General features: G+C 35.6%; 1 non-coding gene across 1 annotated transcript; it reads right to left on the reverse strand.

Moving 5' to 3' along the window:
• Positions 1–1,545: 1,545 nt before the first annotated feature.
• On the reverse strand, positions 1,546–1,675 carry LOC147490590 (U12 minor spliceosomal RNA). The gene has a single exon (XR_015200552.1). It is a non-coding gene; the product is annotated as a U12 minor spliceosomal RNA (small nuclear RNA).
• Positions 1,676–7,880: the final 6,205 nt, after the last annotated feature.

The raw sequence follows: 7,880 nt of genomic DNA on the forward strand, positions 1-7,880 counted from the left end.
AACCCTAAGTGTTTAATGTTAGTATTAGGATATAGTTTTCATAGTTTAAGATTTAGGATGGTAGAAGAGAAGAGAAGATAATAGAAGAGAATGGCTGAAAATGAGAAATTCACGTTGGTTTGGGAAGTGCTCAACACAAAACAACTTTTTGAGACCAATGACACACTTGTAATAATTGTTTTTTTTTGGGACGAATGACACACTTGTAATAATTGTTTTTTTTTTTTTGGATCTGCCCAATACAATATGGGGTCCGTGTAACATGACCCATTTTTAATAGGGTAAATTTCTGATTCGGCCATGATAATGTCAATGTGTTCCCAATTTGGCCACAAATTGCAACTCAGCGCATTTTGCCAACAACTAGTGGGGTAATGTCAGCAACTTTTTGCACCGAGTTGCTGACAATGGCTGGATTAAAAACAAAATGACATTATCATGGCCGAATCAGAAATTTACTCTTTTTAATATACACAGAGAAACTAAGTGATATATCCTTATTTTTACTGTTTTAGCCTATTAACAACTTATTATAGTCCATATACTGTAGCACTAGCCACTAATAGATGCATAATTTCTTCATAAATTGTTCACAAACAGTTACACTATATTCTCTGCGACAGCCAAAGGCAGACCTTCTATAACAAAGTTATGCTATTCTCTGCGACAACCAAAGGCAGATATTCTACTCGGCTTTTGGTAGTCATGTTTTATATTGAAGTTTTACCATGCAGAGGAGATATATTATTGAACTAAAACTCACACATTATCTCTAGAAGAAACAACTCAGTCCAACTTGCACGCTGTCATATATCGTAGAAACTGGGATATGCAGGTGTGAATATAGTACGTGACTGACTAGTGTGATACTAAACACCAGAATCTTTTATCAATTCGAACGGGATTTGGCCTTGATTAGCTGATACGAAAATATCTTAACCAAGGAAAAATCAGTTTCGTATAGTATTCAGTAATAGATAGAGTGGAACTACTTCATTCCAAATTCCCATTGGCAGTAGTGAGTAGAATATATTACCTTTTGATTGAATATTGAATCCTCCAAGTAAGCTTCTTGCATCTATAAAACAAAAATAAAAGTAAAACTAAGATTCTTGCCAATATATGAAACATCTTGCAAAACAGTACGTAATACTTTGCAGATTAGATCAATAAAAAATCATTTTAGGCTCAGCTCATATCATAATAGAAACGAGCTTGAGCGCGCGAGTCAGAGAAATGAGCTGAGCTTATTAGAATCCAAACTGACTTATTTGAGTAGCTCACTAGCTAGCTTGGGTTTTTTTTTTTATGCTTGGTAAGTTTGAATTCATTAAAACTGTATCAGAAGTATAAAAGGGGATGGTGTATAGGGTGGGCAACATGCTGCCCCCTATTTCATTCTCTACAAGTCATGTCTATATCATAACCTATTACAAACTCATACAAATCAGAAAAATATTTGGAATGGAGCTTCCCACTTGTGCAGCTAGGTTGGCCTACCAACAGCGATACACTCCTCATTCTCAGTCAAAGATACTCCCTGTTTGGCCAGCCTTTTTTTTAATAGCCTATAACCCTTCCAAAAATAATTGCGCAGAATTGCGTTTAGCGTGGCGAGTGGTGAGAATGGCTCTCACCACTCGCTTTGTTTTCCTTACTCATTAGTTTAAGGCTTGGGTATTTAGCACGGAGAATGGCTCTCACCACTAGCTAGCTTGGTTATTTACCAGTTGAGTTAGCACTCATGCCGGCCATTCTAATCAAGGTTTAGTAATGCCTAAAATTTGTTCAGACTTCAGACTCATTTTACAGGGAATTAGTTTAAGGGAGTCGGTTAAGAATTGTTTAGACTGAAAAAACTGAGGCATAATATTTTTAGTTTTTACACCCGAGTTTGACCATAACTAGAATAGAATCTGACACATGGTTACCCATTTTCTAAAACAATTGACAAAAATATCATCTTTTAATTATGTGCAACTACTTCTGTGTGAAGGCCGAAAAACAATGAGATTACCTCTCCTATAATCTCTAAAAATTACATAAATTTTAAAATGCATATGGGGTATCACAAATAAAAACCACCCATGTAATAAACTTATTTATATGTAATTTGAAATGCAGATGCACAATACATTTTAAAATATAGTGAGTTCGACCAACTACTATGAAATGCAACGAGTTGGTTTATGGTCTATAGGTTTAAAGTTTAGACTTAGGGTCTAATGTCATACGGTTTAGGGTTTAGGTTTAGGGTCTGTTATGAAAGGGTTAACAGTTTAGTGTATACTTGTTTTGTTTTTGGTTATTGAAAATACGTACGGAGATAGAGAGAAAGAGAAACCTTAAACCACTTGACACTAGACCCTGACCTAAGCTTAAAACCTAAAACTCTAGACACTAAACCCTAAATCCCTATAAACTAGACCCTAACCCTAAACCCCAATAAACTAGACTGTAAGCCTAACACTACACCATAATAGGATATTTGCAACACGCACTTTTTTTGCTTTGCAACGCTTATTTACCGTTAGTAAATTGCCAACGCTAAATGTTGTAAGCGTTGGTTTATTTGAGTGAATGTCCGGAATTAATTGCTAACGCTTAAAAAGCATTGGAAAAGTGTTACAAATCCAAAAAACCAAAACAACTTCGAAATTTCAAAAATAGGGAAACAAAAAAGAAATCGTCGTCAGTATGTCAAAATAGAAAACCTCTCTTTCTCTCTCACAGCCGCTGGGTTAGGTTAGGGTTTTTTTTATCTTTGATGGTGACCCTTGTCCCTCTTTCTGTCCTTCAACCCCTCCTCCTCTTTCTGAAAAGCACAAATTATCGAAAACAAAGAACCCAAAACAAAATAGACCTAACTATTTTCTCTCTTTTCCAAACTAAACTAGGCGGCTGTAATCTCAAAACCCTTTTTCATACCTTTTACCGAGAAAGCAAAAGATTTCAACATACTACTAATTCACAAACTGGGTTCATTGTCTTTTTCCTTCTAAAAATTCATTTAATTTGAAGTGGAGATTCCTCATTGTTTTGGTGTTGTAATGGCGGTCGGTGGAGAGCTTTCGGCCCGAAATTTCTACTACTTTATCGGTTCGGTATTTGAGTCTCGAATTTTTTATATTTCTTTGCTATATCTTTGTCTCATGTGTAGAATTTCATAGAATAAAAGGCGATGCAATTTTTTTACTTGAGTTTAAATGTTGAAAGCAAGTTGCTTTAAATTTTGGATTTTAGAATTTTGATGAACTTGAGTTGAATTTGCGGATGTACTTAGAATGTTTGGATAAATGTTTATATATGGGACTTATTGCTGTTTTTTTACGGGCAATTATTCTATGTTTGATAATGCATGTTGGTAAATAGTCAAACTCATGTGTTCAAGGATGATTACTATCATGATGCTTTACCTCTATGTAAGGAAGTTAAAGAACTGTATTGGTGTCACAAACATGTTTGGAATGAAAATCTTAGAGTTGGTACTTGAGAAATTGCAAAAAACATTCCATTAATTTTACAGGGGTATGATAGTTCCAGTACGAAAACGTGTATTTGTGTACAGGGGTCCTTAAATGTTGGATTTGGGGCTCACATAGCATCTTACAACAACATAGGCACAACTGCATTTACTTAGTACATGCTTATTGCTCTCGCGTCTAGTCCATTCAAACATGTGACTAAGCTTGTTTTGATTTAAACCATAATATAGTAGAAACTAGAAAGTGTGTGGAGTTTTCTCTCTTTAAAGAAAATGGTTTTAGCTATTTTTTTTTTCAAGTCTGCATTATTTACTATAAGCATGTAATTATGGTGTAGTGTGTAAAAACCAAAAACAGGTCGACATACTTCTATATAACAGGAGACAGCAAGATGAGTCCCCTTTTCAAGATTGGAAAAGAACACACATACAAGTATATGACCATATTTGCTATAATAGGAAACTAAATATTCAGTTAGTTCTCCTGCAGTTCCTCCTAATCTCTCCATTGGAACCAGTTAATGATCTGATGTCTCCCTTCTTAATCATGGTTGCAACAAAATCGGCATTAAATGTGCTAGGATTGTTTATGTAAAGTCTCACTTGGGAATCATTTGCATCTGAGATTTGTGGATGTGCATGCATATTTTGGCTTTTATTTTCTTAAATTAGGTACATTGTGAAGGCTAAAGACTACACTAGCTAATTGAACATGTATATATGTACTTGTAAAATTGATTATTTGTAATTTTCTAGATAGTGTGTTTGATTGTTTTTTGCTTGTTTTTGTGTTCAAGTGTTTATGTTTTCGTTTGTAATTTTGTTTGTGTGGTTGGAATTTGAATCACCCATGCACTAAATAACAATTGTTAAATACAATTTGGATGTTATGGATAAGGAAAAAGTAAGAAAGAAATGTCAGCATGTGTTCTAGATAATCTTTAAACAGCTAAGGGAAATTTTGTTTCTTTTTTTCGTTCTTTTAATTTGTTTCTTCCTGATGTCATAATTTATTGTAATCAAGGCGGCTTTATAAATGACATTAGTTCGACAAGATCTCGAGGTGGGGTTTTTTGTTGCCGGTGCTAGTCTTGGTTAGACGCTCGAAAAGGTAAAACAAAATTTTTTCTTTTGCATTAATTAGTCTAGTAGCGTATCGGTTTAACAATGATGTTTTTTCTTCTTCTTTTTTGTTAAATGATTAATTTGTTTTAAGATCTTGTGAGTATTGTAATTCATCATCTATGATTATCACCCATTTGCAACATGTACCAAATTAAAAATTAGCATGTCATTTTATATATGAGATATCAATATGCATTGCGTGCTTTTTGTTTGGTTTGATTGATTTGCTTGCTTGCTTTGGTAGGAATGTCTAGCTTGCTCTAGTGTGATATTTAGCATGTGTGTCATCTTATTTTATTTGTTGCCTACTAGGCTACTACTACACCATCTTAGGGTGATTGGTTCCCTATTCACTGAGAAGTTGCAATGCCAGATTTGCATGTACTTGGTTTATTGGACTCTTAATATGCGTTTCCATCTCATGTTGTATTTCCCCATTGCTTTTACTTGTTATGAAGTTTAACATGCTTGGGCTGAGATAGTAAAATGTGTTAAATGCTTGTGTTTTGTAGCTATAAGCATACACCCCGTTAAGTATGATTAGCGTAGGTCTTTGAGAAATGAATGCCCCATGACTGAGTTTTCTTGTTTGATTTAATTTTAGTAACTTATCATCCTTAATGGATTTTAATATTAATTAGGCTACTTGTGTCTTAAGAATGGATTTTAATATCTGAGGAGTGACTTTCAGCCCCTGTCAAGTTTCTTTCCGAAGTCCCAAATGAATTTACTTGTTTACTCCTCGCTGACTCCAAGCAGGTAACTCTAAGGTGGCCGATTAAATCTGTAAAAGTAAATACCCCTGTGATGAGTTACCTGAATTTCTACTTTCTATTTCTGAAGTTGTACATTGTTGTTTTGTTCTTCCAAGTTTCAACTCGTCATTAAATCACCCTACTTGTAGTATTGTGGTCGCTTGATTTAGTGGTGTTGACCTCATCACGTTTTGTTTTTCTCTGACTTCATGAATGCTTTGGTTCAGCTCTTGGTGCGATGGGACCGAAGCATTTCTTAGTTCTTCTACCCCTTAACACGGAAGCTAAAGACCCATCTAAAGCCAATGTGTGGTTGTTTCCTATCTTGAAGCAATATCTTGTTGGTGCTAGTTTAATTAAGCTTCTTTGGGAAGTCCATCTTGGGCAAGGTTGGAGAGTTAAGACAAAAGTCTCGGATGGTATGAACCTTATCATTTTAGATTGATTGCGTTTTCTTTCTTTTATGTGGGCCTAAGCTGTATGCATCATTATGCTTGATAGCTTGAGCAAGAGGGACAGATTTATTCTTCAAGGAGTGCAGATGCACTTATATACCCCCTATGGTCCTTGTTACCGCCTTTTGTAATTATCCTTTAGACACCGCTAGTAGTTTCAAGGATCTGAAGAAAGGATTGTGTGATGCGCTTTGTGATGAGCGATGATGCGTTTCATAATGCTCGAAGTCTCTGATTCTCATTCAACGAGAACAAAAGTTTGTTGGAAGAAAAAAATGATCGCTCAATGATGACATAAGCATTTCTTAAAAAGAGCTAAAGCAACTTATACCCCTCAAGTTGCAGCCGAGAATTTGAATGCACTTGAAGTTAGTCGCTTTCATGAATTTTTATCGGTATTATCCGGGCGTCTTCATGAAATCAACAACCGATAGTGGTGGATGTGTGCGGTATTTGCATATGCTTGTTACCCGCTTCATTGAGATAGATGTATTTATTGCATGGATTTCCCTTGTTATTTTCTTAGTTCAAAGTCCGCTCACAAGTTTCATTGTATCTTTAGTATTCACACGTTCATATAGGTATGTAGTAAAGTGTATTTCGTGATACCCCTCAATTGACCCACCTGGAAATGTTGATAAGAGCCGATCTTTGTGTGGGGGAAGTCGTCACTGCATATAGACAAAATCACATAGTTAACAAAGTGAGGATTGAAATTTTGGACATTGTAAACTTTTATCCATTCATCATATTTTTTGTAGTTACTAAAAAAAAGGATTTCGATGATCCCCATGGTCGTGTTATCCTTAAGAACCATTATTTTGGCTTTGAGAAGTTTAGTAATTCTATTTGTACCGTTTGCAGTCCACAATCGGTCGGTTTTGCTTCAATATCGGATAAGGAAGTAGTCGGGGACTTTTTGAGCCGCATACAATGGTTAAACTTCGAAGGTGACTCAAGGAGCTGTTAAAGCAAAAGCCGTGCCGCAAACTCCACTTCCGCGAAGATTGAGAACTTCGGCAAATGGAAGTTCTCCGTTGCCAACTTTGCAACTTTTAATTAATAATCTAAATTGAAGCTATTAATTGGGATTGTCTTGATTGGTGGGCGATAAACTACTTGAATTGGCGGAACCGAGATATCAAAACTTAGAACTAATGTTCTCAAATTTCAGCAGCGAGAATCGGCTACTTGCTCAAACAAATGCACCGGATAACAATAGTCAAGATGCTTTACCCCTTCTTTTTTACTATATGTCTTTGGATTACTACGTTTGGCGATGGATGTAACTCTACTTTTTATTTGATTTTGCAGAACGCACTTTCGTGATAAAGGCGGGGTAAGCATTCTAATTTCTCTTTCTTTGGATCACATGCTTTTAAGAGATGGGTTTATTAATTTTGTATTTTTCATTTCTGAGATAAAAGTTCTCCAAAGCATGAGCTTGGTCGTAAAGGAGCTTTGCTTATAATAAAGGATGTGGAACCGGTCAGTCTTGCTTATTATACCCCTGCTTTTATGCTTTTCGGGATCCGCCAATATTGTGTAGTCCCATTAACATAGAATGCTTGTTTCATAGGAGAAAGTAAAGAAAGAACCGGGTCAAATGCCTCAAACAACTAAGGTATTTGTGATTTTAATAGAAATTAAAAGTTGCAACAGCCTACGGGTCGATATAAACACCGGTGGAATCATAGATACATTTGCCAACTTTGTATGGGAATCTATTGTTGTTAAGGTATTCAATGTTCTTTCCCATGTTGCTTTGTTCGGTTTCTTTTTACCTACATTGGTGCGTGATTGCAAATGTCTCGGATAAATGCTATAAATCATAACAGAGGCTGACTTGCCTAATTCTAAGTGTGGATGAGACCGTGAAGAACCCAAAGGTAAGGTTTTCTCCAAACTAGTTGTATGGCGTTTGTAGTGTTATCTATCAAACATGTTACACTCGGCCAAAAATTGGTGTCTTCATATCCCAAGAGTTCAGGTTGTTCATATACATTTATTTCTTTTTTTCATTCCACTGTGCCATCCTTGGTAGTCACAGTGTTTTTAATT

Source organism: Coptis chinensis, chromosome 6, assembly GCF_015680905.1.
Source record: "Coptis chinensis isolate HL-2020 chromosome 6, ASM1568090v1, whole genome shotgun sequence".
NCBI classification, from domain to species: domain Eukaryota; kingdom Viridiplantae; phylum Streptophyta; class Magnoliopsida; order Ranunculales; family Ranunculaceae; genus Coptis; species Coptis chinensis.